Raw genomic sequence first — 15,898 nt, forward strand, 5'->3', positions numbered from 1 at the left:
AGGCAGGCTGCCTCCTCCCTGATCCAAACAGTGTTTAACTGTGCTGCAAATATGAGGTCCCCCGTTGCTAATGAGACAATTTAGCCAGCAGAGGCCACACATAGCTGGAAAGCTTCTGACTGATCGCACTGCTAAGAAGCATTTATTGAAGCTGGTGGATCTTATTTTCACACCCTCAGTGAACTTGACTCCTGTTGGGGGTGTTTGTGTGTGTGTGTGTGTGTGTGTGGGGGGGGGGGGGGTGATATGTGTGCACCAGCTGCATTTCTTTCGTGACGGACGGAAGAAGATTTACAGGAGGCCAGACAGATCTTGTGATGGATGTGTGAACTGAAACGAGGGTCACTCTAACCAACCCTCTTTTTTTAACACACAGGGTGTGTGCTCTTGTTTTTGGTGCATGATGATTCGGTAAAGGCAACATCAGTGTTACCTCAGTTGATTAATCCATCCATTAACAGAGGAAAGTATCCAGAGACCACGAGTGGAGAAAATATGATTGGATTCCCACAATCTCACCAGCCTGCTTTGTCAGCGCTGTTAAACAAGGTCAGGCTGTAATGCTCAGTGTACACAGTATGGCACTTTTATAGCATGCTGGCTATGAAAGTGGATGAAACAAATTGCTTCTGTCTGACTTGTGGTGGAGTCTACATGCTGCCTCAATATAGAAGTGTAAATGCCTCACATCGGTCCACCTCAAAACATCTGACAATGCAAATCTAATCCAAGCAAACACGCCACAGTTATGTCGCGCCTCGTTTTAGGTTAGCACCAGTGGCCTTTAACTGGAGCGCCTGTGCTGCACATCAGCCACCCTCCCTCCTCTGTTCTCTGAGGGGGAATAAGAGGCGGTTGAGGGGTTTAAGAGGACACGACAGGTGGAGGCTTTGGTGCTGAAACTGGGATTGCCGATGGGGGCCTGCTGGTTGCTTTCAGCACGGCTGTGTCACCTCCCCCAGCAGTTTGAGTGCAAACCTCCCAGTCCCTCATCCCTGCACCCCCCCTCCCAACAGCTCTCCTGTCTGCCCCCTCTCACCCTCACTAAAGTGAAGACCCCCAGCAGCGGAGTTGATGACACCTAACAGCAGAGAGACAAGTGTGTCCACCACATCTGATTCCAGATCAGCCCCCTTCTGGCTCGCGCACATTTGCGAGCCTCATACATGAGCCATGTCCTCACACTGTAACCCACACATTTCCTGGATCTTTTTTTTTTACAGTATGTACCAGCTGATTATCCTCAAGGGACTCACATAAACATATAAACTGACATTTTTGGTCACATATTTCAAAAGATTCGCTTTACCGTAATAATCCAGGATATCCCAGGAGCTTGGATGTAAACCCGCTGTGTTCAGTAAAAGTTCCAGTTGTTCCTGGTTTATATGGACTGCAAGTGTAGGTTATGTTGAGGAAATATGGGAACCTGGGAAAATTACGGAAGTGTACGGGCTGAGATAGTTGCCACTAGAAACTGAATTTGAATAATTTAGATTTGAATTGGAATTGGGCAAGTTGAGTCATAGCATTTGGATTTCAATAGAATAATTTGAAACTAAATGTATTGTGTGGAAGTTCATTGCAGCAAAGAACATGAAACTGAATTCACTGGCTTTGAAACTGCATGTTGTCAATTATATATTATATTTTCTATCAAATTCTATAGATACTTACATATTCTTATTCTGTTGTTGTATAAATGTTTTTGTTGTTGTTTTAAGGTGGCAGTATACAGTATAAAACAGCACTGGATCGAAGCGTGTCAGCTAGGTGGAACTAATTTTATGCCCTCCCCCCTACTTATCAGCTGTTGCAATGTGCAGCAGGTTGGAGCGCTGTTATCCACGTTCTATCTGTCTTGAATAAAAATAATAATTAATCCAGCATCCGATCAAAAGAAAATGAATCATTTGCTCATTCCTAATTGTAAAGATCTGTTGCTTTTACGTCATTTATGACAGAATATGGAGTGTTTGGATGTGATGGGCAAAAGACACGTTAAAGACCCGTTATTTTGGACATTAGGAAACTGTGATGAGCATTTTTCCCAACCGCTGGCTGCTCAGATACAAACACGTGACCTGAAGCCTGACGACACGGCTCCTCATGTCATTGCCGTGGCATCGTGATCTTACCAAAACAGCTACCTTCAAGATGATGACATTGTGACCAGAGATGTAGTGAAAAGGGTTAAACTTCCCCCTGGAGGTGAAGGAAACAGCAGGGTGCAGATGCTCCCGTGGTCTGAGCATACAAGACGGGCGCGTGCCATGAAAGCAGGAGCGATTAAGGGATGGAGTGTGGAGATATTCAAGTTGATGGAGAATTTAGAACAAATTCGAATCAGGGTGGATTGAAAATTATATTTTCATAATTGTAAAATTATTTCAACCAGTTGGAATCCAGTTATAAAATAAATAAATTAAAAAAAAAAAGTATATATTCAAGCTAAGAGGCCATCTTCTGAAGTCTACTCATGTATGAAGCTCTGTTCCCTTTGCTTGGCATGTACACAGTATTTAAACAGGCTATAAGAGCTTGACAGTGTGTATCTCTGCCCAGCCTGAGAGAGAAGCACGCAGTGTCACATGGCAAGCTGAATTAAAGTCATGTCAACAGATTCACGCTGGCAGGGATGAATTTCTGCAGCTCTGTGACCATTTTGTCACCATCATGGAAGGGCATTCCTGCAACGTCTTTCAACACAGACACACACACACACAGACACACCAGGCTCTCTCATTTGAAAACTGCATATTTAATGTGATATACCTGTGCCAGTGAATGCATCAGTCACATATCCAGCTCTGGTTTAAAAGGACGCTCGTACAGCATCTTGGTTTTCAAGGATCTATTCTGGAATAGAACGTGTGAGGTCAGTGATGGTATGAAGTTTGACATTCGACCAACCTAAACTGGGTTTTAGTGTGGGAGTTTGGATATCTGAACGGTGCCAAGTTGAATCATCAGCCAAAAGCTTCTTACCTCAAGCCTTGGCCTCATGATGAACTTATTCCACTTGTCAGACAGACCTGAATTATATTTTTTTATTACAGATGCCTTCAAAGCACCACTATACCAATCGGGCCAAAAATATCTCTGTCAGAGGAGATGATTGAAAATGTCAGAAGTTGACACCTTATGACAGTGGCAGTAGCTATGTGGTTCTCATTTTGCACTAGTGGAACAAAGCTGCTGTGTGTGTTTGTCTGTGGGTGGTATCTGTATCTGTGTGTGTGTGTGTGTGTGTGTGTGTGTGTGTGTGTGTGTGTGTGTGTGCGTGTGTGTGTGTGTTTGATCACTGTTCATCTGGCATATCCCTTTGTTTTCACATTAGTCAGTCTTGTGTTTGTGTAAGTCATGCACCACTTTTGTAGCTGCGCTTATAGTGGGTGGTTCAATTGCAAATGAACACTGTGCATCAAACCGAGAAAGTTGCACCCACAGAAGCCTGGCCAACGAATGTAGTCCCACTCTGCTCTTCAGGCTCGTCTCTATCAGGCTCTTCCATAATAAACTACAGTTTCAGGGAGACAGCAGCGCACGGTAACTGCTCCACTCTAACTTCTCACCCGGCGAGAACAAACATGGTCGCACTAATTAAGAGGTGAGAAACCAAGAGGCAAACCAGCCAGGTGTGAAAAATTTAGACCCAAACAACTTGTTGGTTGTTAGCATCACTCACCTCCCCCCACCTATTCTCTCAATCCTGAAACAGTAACCATCCACCTCCCAACACCTCTCCCCATCCCTTCCCCAAGCATCCACAGCACTTTGCAGCTTGTTAGTGGGGCAGGATGGTAGGTGTTGAGTCTCAGAAGCAGCAGCATGAAGGTGACATCTATCACTTAGAACGCTGCGTGCTATAAATACCATCGCTCTCCCTCCCCATGTGACAAGTAGAGCTGGGAGTGGGAGGGAGGCAGTTGACACGGATGCAGGAGGAAGGGAAGGGAAGGGGGGGGGGGTCGCTGTCACTTCTGAAGATATCTTTATTATACCATAAAGACTAAAAGGTGCTAAGCTAATACTTTTGTTCCAGATGAGTAACAAAGAACAAACAATTTTAGCATTCAAATGATGTGGCAAAGCAATTTTTGATGACGTACCGCAGAATACCGACATTGTAGTTACATACATTAGCACAGTATCAGGACCTTTGCCTCTTCAGTGGAGGATGGCTACTGACCGTCACCTTTCTGAGGAATCGCACTAGAAAAAGGTAAAAAGGTAAAAATTTAAAAAAGAGCATTCACTGAACCGGTAAGTCAGTTTAGCTTTACTGAAATTTGAGCATCAGTTCCTAAATAGATGGAAAATAAAAATCATCTGCAAAGTGAACAATGTCAAAACTATTTTAAAACCAAATTTACATGCAGTTTTCCTTCAAAAATGAGTAAACAATTGACTCCTCCCTGTTGCGGCGGATGAGTTTTCTGCTGCCTCGCATCTGTCATGTTCTGTGTGTGTGTGTGTGTGTGTGTGTGTGTGTGTGTGTGTGTGTGTGTGTGTGTGTGTGTTAAAACTTATTTGGGAGCTGTGCTTACTCTTCTAGCCCTGAGTGAGCTCACGCCGTTTGCCTGCTGGTTTGCATATCATTAGCACGGTCAGGCCACGCTGTGTGTACCCCATTAAGAGCAGCTGTAGCAGCCTCCTATGTTTCTGGGCTAATGGCACCACGTGGGACAGGTGACAGGTGACAGGTGTGACCACAGAAAATGTGGCCAAGTGTCACGTTGGAAGAGGCAAAAAAAAAAAAAAAGGGTGAGTACAGTTTGTACGTCGTGTTTATGTGTTGATGCGTCGGAGGTATTTGTTGCAGGAACTTCTCGTGATTGTATCCTTTCACATTGCTGGTGCGTTTTTCAGGTGTGAATGTGGTGGAAGGAAGCAGCTTCCTGTTAAACACACCAGCGCGTGCCATTTACTCATTAAAGAGGAAAGCGAGTCTACCGATCTTCAACACAGGTGATCTTGACAACTCTCCAAGTTGAAATCAAATCAGCCGGGGCAGCAGTGTGTGATCGTCGTAAGAAACCCGGGAGCGCTTCTTTCTTTAACACGTGCCGAGATAAACAATCGGTTAACCAGTCGATTACTAACAAATGCTTCTCATGTTTCATTTGATATCAAACCATTGGTTATTTAGGGAGTTGGACATGAAAACTGACTTTTGAATTGCGATGGAATACAGAGTGTTCCATGCCACCTTCTGTCTCATCAGCTGCAGCTGCAGTTCATTTTTATTTCAAGGGCTCGACCGGTTCAACACAGTTCTTTGTCATGTCTTCATTAGGTGTGCCAGCGGTTGACTAAACAGTCAGGCGTTCCCTAAAATCAACAAACCAACAGAGGTATGTTCAAACCTGCCTCTTTAACGAGCAGCACCCAACAGTGTGCCTCAGTTACTGGATGAATAACCAACCACTAATTTTTTTCAGCTGTCTTGGCACATTTTCTCTCTTCAGGCTCATGCAGGCGTAATATTCATCTGTCATCACATTAAACCACAACAGTTGGAGTTCAGCCACAGGGTGTGAAGCTTGTATAAATGTTGTGATGTACGACATTCTTTCATGATCGCTCTGTGGAAGACATGGATTGTTTCTGTCACGCTCGGGTTGCTTGGCAATATGTGGGGGAAAGCTGTGACTACTCGCTGACATCAAACTTCCTGTTTGGTGAATTCGCCAGCCGTTCTAGGGAAAGTAGATCTGAAGGCACCAATAATCTGTGTCAGGTGTTACTTGTGATGCAATGTTTTCGAGAGCAACGTGCAATATAACAGTTAATGACTCAACATGGCAAACTTAATATTTGGAAACGGTGATCTTACAATAAACCATAACTTTAATGAAGTTTTGATCGGTGAGCAAATATTTTTTCTGTACTTTTACCAGCAAAAATGAGTCGAATGTTGACAACTTCAAAAGGCTTGTCACAACATGCTTGTCGTACAGCTCAACAACAACAGAAGAAAAACATTCTCCGAAGAATCTGAAGTTCATACGACGCCAGATGGACGATGTGCTGCCTCCAGCTGGTCACGGGTTCACCACCCCAGGGTCTGCGCTCAGTCACTTTAGCCTGAGATGACTCCCATGCCTCTGCTGAGGGGGGAAGGTTCAAACGTGATTCATGACATCACAATTAGTGATGAGGCACACACTTGTCAATGAGGCAGTAATGGTGAATTTTCCAAATGTAATGGGATGTCGTTGTGGAAAAACGACACAGTTATGTTTTTTTTTTTAATTTTAAAAGAAAACTGGTATTCTGGAATTGTCTTGAATGTGAATGCTCTCCTTACAACCCCTGCTGGCTACAAGACTTGAACTATTGCCACAGTGTCAGTGTGAAAATTCTTAGGACGTTTCTCTTTCTCTCTGTATGCTCCATCTTCAGCAACCTTCTCATAAAGTGCAGGTTTTGATTATTCTGATGTAGCTACACGGTAGGATGTTGGACCTGTGAGTAGAGGCTTGTTAATTAAATGACAGCTGCTCCAGCAGGGATGGAGCCTTTGGTGCTACTGTGGTACCAGTTAACATAAATAAATGTTTTAAATAACCATAAAGAAATGTATAAAATTACTACTATACATGCCATCACCATGGAAACAATGTCTACAGAAACTCTATTAGGAGCCTTTTGTGGAGACATAAAAATCCCAGGTTAAACAATGTCATCCTTTATGGGCAGAACTTCACATTGCTTTGTGGTTTACAAAACTTTGGATTGTTGACAAGTACCGGAAAATAATGTTTTATGGTGTTACAGTCTGAAGGTTTAAGTGCAAACAAAAAACAAAACACTAACACTTAACACTGTTGATTTGATTAATGTGAAACCGCGGGTGCTAACACAGCCGCTACTCGCTGCAAAGGTGTTTATTGGTGCACCCCCTCAAGTTGCACCCTGATTCTGATTCCCCAGGGTGTTTTTACATCAAAAGCCACAGACCATCCATGATGCTGATGAATCATCAGAAAAAAGTCCTGTTTGATTTTCATTGTCATTGCGTCTGTAGAGCCTCCATGACATTTCACCACATTTGGTTCTGTACATCTACCGAACGCAGTGCTAATTACTTCATATGATTTTTCAGTGAGATTGGCTTCACTTCAGAGTGCACAATTCTCAGACAGTTGCTCCTTTATATATATATATATATATATATATATATATATATATATATATATATATATATATAATAAATTCAAACTGCAGTTCATGGATGATCTTGTGATGACACAAATACCTTCAGACCAAAGTGGATGCAGAATACAGACACCCAGACAGATGGAAGAGGCTTTCTGAGGAAACATAGGAGCAGACGTCCAGAGATGGTCCACTGGCTGGCCAGAGGTGTGTGTGTGTGAGTGTATGAGGTACGGGGAACATTTATATTACGGAACATGAGAAACACCAATGCTGAAGGTTAAATCCTGAGTGTGGCTGGTTGAATCGCAGCAGTAGCTGAGCAGACAGGGAAGAGCTACGCCCAGTTGAGCCGAACCACCCTGTGTGGTTCACCTCTGCCCCATCACTGATCAGCCTTTTGTGTCTTGGGAGTAGTTTGATCTCCTTTCAGTAGCTGGATTTGCATTTCCCGCCGTGCACCGCTTTCCTGGTGTTACTTGAGCTTTACCTGGGATTCTTTCCCAAAGTTTGACTTTTGACCTGCTGTTGTTGGGCTTCTTTGCCTTCGCAGCTTTACCACAACACACAACTGTAACTGCTTATGGACTTTTGAAATTATGGACCAGTGCTCACTCCTTTTCAGAACTGAAAAAAAACAACCCATCATTGAGACTGTTCCTCATCCCCTGCTGGTTCCTGGTACGTATTCACTTACTTGATGTACCCCCTCTGTTCCCTTCTCAATCTTGTAAAGTGACTTCATAAACCTGCCTCTGGAAGGAAACATCCTCTCCTTCTGTATGCAGCAGACGTGAATGTCGAGGCTGGGGATAAAGGAAAGAGAAGAAAAAGACCAACCTCTGACAAGCTTTCAGAGAAAATGACCGTGTTTATGTTCCAGCGGTCATAAGCCAAATGTGTATTGTGGTTAGATTTTGAATAATAGTGGTTTGGCTCGCAATACTTACCATAAAAACTCCATGCCTTCGCTGCCTTGGCTGAACTTAATGTGAACACATGCTACAAAATTCACTTTGGTATGAGGCTCGGCCACTGTGGTTTCAAAACTTGTTTATGGTATTGAACTGTGAATGCTGGAAAAGCAATGAAACTCTGACTGAACTACCACTAGGAATTAGTTTCACATGCCATCAAACAATAGTCGAGAAAACTGAACATATACATGAGCAACAAAAGTATTCGGTTATCGTTCTGCTGTTAATAAAAAACAGGGGACTTTGTTGGTTTGCGGTTATTTACTCTGACGATGTCCTCTGCTCACTTTGTTTTAACTGTGTGCCAGCAGAGGGGAAAGACTTGGCAGCAGAAGGACAAATCTGATTCCAGCAAGAAGGTTTTGATGGATGGAACTTTATGTGGGTGATCTTTATCTTTTAATTGGAGGTGGGTGATTTTTGGCAGGGATGGCGTACAGATTGGTTGAAATGCGGGTGCCATGCTGTGGGTGTGGCAGATGGATGAAACAAGCCCAACATTTCCAGATCTTAAAAGTGCAACTCCACAAAATAAAAGTAGCAGTCAGAATTCCCCATTGGTGTAAAAGACCACTCCGGTAGTCTTTGGCAGTGAGCGTGATATCTGCACATCTCCACAATACCAGGATTCATCAAGCAAAGCTCCATCTTCATGTTTGGCTTTCTTGATGATTTGTTATTTATTTCCAGTGATATTGTAACCGGGCAGCACGGTGGTGCAGTGGTCAGCACTGTGGCCTCACAGCAAGAGGGTTCCAGGTTCCAGTCCCAGCTCCATCACAGGATCTTTCTGTGTGGAGTCTGCATGTTCTCCATGTTCCTGTGTGGGTTCTCTCTGGTACTCCAGCTTCCTCCACAGTCCAAAGACATCAAGAGGGGACGAGGCTGACTGATACTCTAAACTGACCGTAGGTGTGACTGTGAGTGTGAATGGTTGTCTGTCTCTATGTGTTGGTCCTGTGATGGACTGGTGACCTGTCCAGGGTGAACCCCGCCTCTCACCTGAAGGCTGCTGGGATAGGCTCCACCCCCCTGCAACCCTTAACAGGATAAGCAGTAGAAAATGGATGCATGGATGATACTGTAATCGTGCCTTTATCTATATAGCCCAATTAGTGTCATTAAAGTTTTATAACAGACTATAAGGTATGGACCAGTTCTGGAGGTTCGACTCTGGGAGGATTGTGAGGTGTTAATTGACACACACGGGAGCCACAGGTAAGTTTAACTTGAAAGTAAGTATTTCATAAAATAAAATGAAGATAGAGGTTCTGGTGTGTGAAGCAGGTTGAATCCTTGGGAATCGGGTCCAGCTCCTCGGGTGAGGCGGTGGCAGGTTCACAGGTCGGCTCGCCACTCCCTCGTCAGGAGGAATCCAATCAAGTTACAAGGAACCAAAAACAAAACCTAGCCAGTAAAGAAACAATCAATCAATGCATTTCTCTCTTATGGCCACAAATCATCATCAGCACCAATATCAATCTCAAAATATTACTGTAACTCGATGGTAAATGCATGAATTTTAACTTCCACTGACTTCCAAGTAGGCCCACCTATGTGCTTCGCAATATTTTTATCCTTTTAGTTTTAAGGAAATCAATTTTTTTTAACATCTCAGATCAGATTCATACTAATTTACCTCATAAATTGCTAGTTACAAATCACATAATAGGAAGTTAACATTTCTAAACCATGAATGAAGCAACCATTTTTAACAAAGCTACGTAGTGTCCCTTTAAATACTGCCCATCAGGTTCATTCATTCATTCTGATTGTCATAAAAGTACAAAATGAATGTGAATCAATGCAACCTATTCCCAATAACTTATCAAAAATAAGAAGGGTTGCTTCACATTAACAGTCACAATAGGGTTACTCATCACGTTAGCCACCATTCCTAGCAAGTGGCCACGTGCTGACTGTAACACTCACCAACGCCTGCCAAAAAAACACCTACAGCTCCCGGCCCACAGGTCTCTCCGTTCTCTTTTTCTGACCAAGCTCCGTTTAACGGCTGTATTATCTGGCGTCCAGACTGCTCTTCTTGTGTTCTGAGGATCCTTCCTCAGGTAGCAATTGAGAGGGGCGTTCCCTGACCATTCTGCTCCTATCACAAAGCGGCACTGCCTGTCGCTGGGTGGAATAGCATTGACTGACTGAATCATGTAATCCGAGTGACACTATCATAATTAAATAAAACAAATTCTGCAAATAATAACTTGTGAAGCATTTTATAATGAGAAAATAAAAAGAAATGTAATAAATAAAATAATCTTATGAACCCCGGTCTTTACTGGGTTGCAATATCATAAAAGCTATATAGGATGGTTAATGCCGGGAAGATGGACAAATACTATCAGCGCAATTATGGTTATGAACTGATACCATTGTTATTCTGGGGTTTGTGTCTGTGTATGTATGTGCTCAAGAGAAATCGTGTGTTCTTAAGTGGTTTCTGGTGTTTATGTGTCTGTTCTCAGGAGTGCTGCAGATTACGGTAACCTCCCGATGGTCTCGAGCTCCTGCAATGGGAGAGAAATTCACTAGCAAGGACGCTAAAACCCATCTGCTTCCTTAAGGTGTCGGAGAGGGACTTCTAATAGTTTAGTTATATTTACATATTCAGCATGCTGAGGTTCGACTCATTTTTCTACAGCACCTTTCTACCCTCGCGGTACTCAAAGCGGTTTACAGTATCATCTCATTCACTCATTCAAGGTGCCATGCCCCAAATCAGGGGTTCAGGATCTTGCTCAAGGACACTTTGACAATGACAATGAACCAGCGACCCTTCGGTTGCTTGACAGCCACTCTACCTCTGAGCCACGCTGCCCCCCATATTAGTTGATGCTCCTTCTCAGTGCCTCCATCCAAGACAGTTCAGTCAGTAAATTTGTTTTTTGAAACCTACTTGCTCTCATGTTATCTCCAGTCTTGCATGGTGAGCCTGCTTGGTGGCCAATAGCAAGCAATTTCCATGCATCATTAACCTGCAAAATGCATAATAGAACTGGATAAAAGTCGAGTGTAATAGCACCATTTCCGACAGGTGAAATGTGCTTTTACAGTTTTTGCGGCAAGGAATCATACTAATGCAATAAAATGATAAAAACCTGTGACCACTACTTGGAAATGCAAATGAGCATCTGTGTAGCCTGGTCTCACCTAAAGGCGTTGAAATATCACACACATTTCTCTAGTTACTTTGTGTTTTATCACCAAGCACTTTTTGCAGTTTGCGTGTCAATTTACACCATTACGCCTCCACTGACTTAGACAGAAACAGTGTCATTTTACTCACAAACCCTGAACACTGGAACTTTCCTGAATGTGGGATCTGCTGCAGAATTGTTGAACACGACAACATTTGACCTCCTGGTGAGTGAACACGTTCTGCCACATTCATTAGCAGACTCAATTTCACAATAAATGTCTGTGCGCGGCTGCAGTGATAGCTAACATCTTGGCAAAAAAAAAAAAAGCCCACGACTAGAACAGCCTTTCACAGACAGACCCCTACAACCCGACGATTTATTTTATGTACACTAAACTGACTGAACTGGCTTGTGACACAATATATACCAGGTCAACTTTGTTTGCTTGGTGTCTGATCTGCTTACTAGACATCTCGGTCGCTCTCACTGGTTAATTCACATCTCAGAATAAGAGGAAAAAAGACATATAATCCACAAAAATGAATGAATTGTGGGGGTGGAGGCTAATAAGTCACGTTCATTTTACCGTTTGTGTGAGATCCTCTTTATATGCAAAGCAGCAGGCTGGGACTCTTCGTCTTACTCCGTACCTACTTTTCCTTTCACTTGACTGCATCTGTAGGCTGACTGTAAAACAAGGTTGTAAAATGACAATATTTAATCGCTGTCACAGTAAATCATATGGCGACGACCTCAGTGCACTGTGGTTGTAATCACTGATATTTTATAGTAGGACTTGGAAGCGGAATTTAAGCTTTGATCATTTGGTCCCGACTACAATGAAGGGAGGTATGATAAAGGCTCTGCAAACATTCCAGGATACACCACTGATAACATTCCACTGATAAGATCGGAGGAAGTAAACACTGGTGGAAACGTACATTAGACAATAAACACTGTGGCACACCAGGATACATTTCTCCCCGAAGATGAGGAAAGAACATCGGGCTGCACTTTGATCCACCAACCCAAGACAAGAAATCACTTAATATCCACTCCAGTGTGTCTACCAGCATGTATAAGAATCCTACTACACACTGCTAGGAGCCACTGATCAGATTGGAGGGGATTCAAATGAAAATCTGATCCAGTCATTACCTAGTCCATTCATCCGTTCACAATGAATTACTGTCTTTCCACTTCGGCACATTTATTCTTCAGTCTCACTCTAACAATACTCTTAACTGTGACAGACAACAGATTTTCACATCTGTGTCACGGCTTAATGAGAAGACCGAGCCAAGCCAGTCTTCTAAAGCACTGTTCTGGGTCCTGTTCAATAATTCATTTCGAGTGTAGAGCTCAGGATGTCACCTCCACAGCTACAGGCTTCTTGGCCTGGCTAGCTGTCTGGTTAGGATGGCTGCCTTCTGCCATTAGCACGGCTCTGATCAGATTAACCGTCGGGCCCTCGGCCAAGAGAGAGACTCAAAGTGGGTGAGTCCTGCCTGGCATGGCTTGAGTACGGCATGGCACATTTAGCAGGATATGGACTAACTACTGATGCACCACATTTAGAACGCTGCCACTGTTCTGTTCAAGTAGAGAAACGCCTGAGCCAGGGAAGTTGAGCAGGTGGCCCATCAGCGTCGCCTGTAATACTTGTTTCACCTGAAGTAATTTATTCAAGTTTTCCATTTTCTGCAAAAAAAAAGAATATTTTATAGTGGTAGTTATTATGGTCTTACTGTGCTGTTAGTATAGTTTGACAACATGAGTGATTCCTGACGTTTCTTTATCAGATCATACGGTGATTATTGTGGAAGATTCTTACTCATCCATATCTGTATCATTCTCTACCTCAGTTCTCCTCCAAGTGTTCATCAAACGAGTCTTTTTCAACCTTCTTTATAAGCTAAATTTCTCAGTCATATATTAAAAAAAGGGTAGAACATTTTAAACAAAAAGAAAACAAACACCATATTTCCCCAAAGCCATTTGCAGTTTTATAAGATGACCTTATTGTAATACAACAGTAAGACAAAAAAAAAATCTCATTTTCAACTCTGTGGGAAATGATCAAAACTGATTAGTTGAGTACATATTTCTGTAAATATTCCTCAGCAATAAACATGATTGAAAAGAGACAGAGGAGAACTTAAATCAGTTTAATGAGAGCCCGAATAGAACAAGAATGAGCTACATAGTCACAGAGGGATGCGTTGGAGAGAGGAAATAAAAAGATAGCGTGCGTATAATGATGGCAGCCCTCCTGCAGCTCTACCTGTGGTGGAACAGACTGGACCTGCCGCAGAGCGTTCTGATTGCTGTGGCGACCAAGCGTCAGCTGACAGATGGCTGCCTCCAAGCATAGGGCACCGAGCCGTCTGCAGCTTCCACTGATTGGATGTCCACACACACCCACACACGCTCCTCATGCTCACATGCAGACTGGTGGCTTACAAAGCAGAAGAATGGTGGTTTTGATCTTGGAGGCATCTTGACTGTTGCTGTTCCCTAGCTAGACTTCAACTGGTCGACCAGAATAATCTGGGTCACGTCTATCCAGTGAGTGAGGACCTTCGTTAAGAACTTTTGACTTGTCAAAAACAATCATTCTCAGAGGAAATGAGCATGAGCTCAGCTATTGGTATGTACATGCTAACCTTGTCTTGTCGATCCCTGATACGCTGAGAGGACCAATCAACAACAGGCATCCAAGACTAGCAGGCGCCATCAATGCTAACCTCTTCATTCAGAGGAGTGATATGAACTGGGACTGTGTTCAGCAAAATATTACACAGTTGAGAGCAACTAATTAAAGGTGTCATCTTAAACATTAAATCTACTACATAAACCCTCATGTTGTACCTGAACAGATTGATCCATGCTGATATGACATTCACAATATCAGTGCTCGGGTTTTCTCTCCGTGTTTTGTTGCAAAACTGCCATTAAATGTTGTTGGCCATTGAAACCGAAAAAACATCCTGATTCTGTGCTGCTGATTTGAACTGATCTGACAAACGGACCGAGGCCCTGAGGGCTAGGTTTTAACCATCGTGGACTAGAATCACAACAAGTCTACACAGTGAGTTTAGTCTTGAGGGGTGTAACGATTGATGATCTTTAACGGATGAGTGTTGAAACATCCATGTGATCCGATTTCGATGACTGGAAAGATGAGTCACCGCAGCGCACAGTCACAGCGTGCGCATGCCGTCGGTACATGCCAGCTGCTTATCGTGTACTGCGAGTCTTGAGTTATAAAGCCAGCCACTAACATCCTGCATTTTTTTACCGCATGCATGTCCCCCCTTAAAAACACCCTCAAACAATCCAGTCAGCAAACGCATAGAACTGTGAAATAGACAATAAAATAGTATATCGCTGCAGCCATTTCCCTACACAATTCACTTTCTTTCTGCACCATTTACTCTCTCTTTCACGCAGACGTCGGATCACTGAGGCAAATGGGTTGCATGTGTCTCATGCCTCACCAACATGTCCTGTTGCCATAAATATCTCGTAATGAAAGGCAGGTAATGAAAAGTGCTGCCTTGGTAATCCGTGACGGAAGGCAGTTTCATGCTAGTTTAGCTTCTATCACGTCGCCTGCTCTCTCCACCGCCCCACTGACACCAGCCCTGGTCTCCGGCATCCTCATCCACCCTCACTGCCTGTTCTTCGTCCCTGTACCACATACAGCACCAGCCAACCACCTGCAGGACCACATTACCTGGATTTGTGCTTTTTGTACCATCTAGATATTTATTTTGCCGAGGTGGAGCCTCAGCATGGCAGTGTTGGTCCATCTGCCCAACATCGTGGTCCATTGTCATGAAACTTAGAATGGATATTCATGTGACCATAGAATGATTCTGATGATGTTTCAGCTTTTGAAATATGTTGTATATTCAAGGTCCAGTGTTTTCCTTTGTTTTGATTTTGCACTTTTGCAAAAGTGTACTATAAAACAAGGTTTCCAAAGCTAAATAAGGACACATTTGAATATAAACTTGTAGCGCAGCACATGCACGGGGCCCCGCGAAGCAGCGAATGAGAATATCTGGCTTGTAAACTGGATCCCTTTGATCTCATATTAATGTTTGTGAGGAAACATGAGTTTCTTCTCACCTTGTTTTTTCTGCCCCTGAGCCAGTTAGGGAGCTGGCTCATCACAGAACAGGCCATTGATCAGGGGGGATTGCAGGAGGCAGCAGAGCAGCACAGCAGCCCTTAGAGGAAGACCCTCTCACATCCTGGCAGCCCTTCCAACAGAATAGATAATTCTGGAACAGCAGCTCCCACTTCAGCTTGTGCCAACACATTTACAATTCAAACATGGACCAAGGTGTTGACAAGGAATGTTAGAAAGCCTTTGATTTGTTTTTAAGAGAGACTTGACAATAGTGGAAGCCACAGATTCTACATTGACCTGAGAGCAATAAAAATATCTCTGCTAGATTTACTTATTTATTTATTTTAACCTTTTGTATTCTTCTTGGTTTCATTTTGGAAGTCTTGCAAATGTTCCATCCCAAAGGACAGACAGCCTCATGTGATTAAATATCGGGGATCATTTAACATACTGCGAACTAA

Source organism: Aulostomus chinensis, chromosome 2, assembly GCF_037954235.1.
Source record: "Aulostomus chinensis isolate RoL2024-O1b breed Wild chromosome 2, RoL_Achi_v1.0, whole genome shotgun sequence".
Classification (NCBI taxonomy): Eukaryota; Metazoa; Chordata; class Actinopteri; order Syngnathiformes; family Aulostomidae; genus Aulostomus; species Aulostomus chinensis.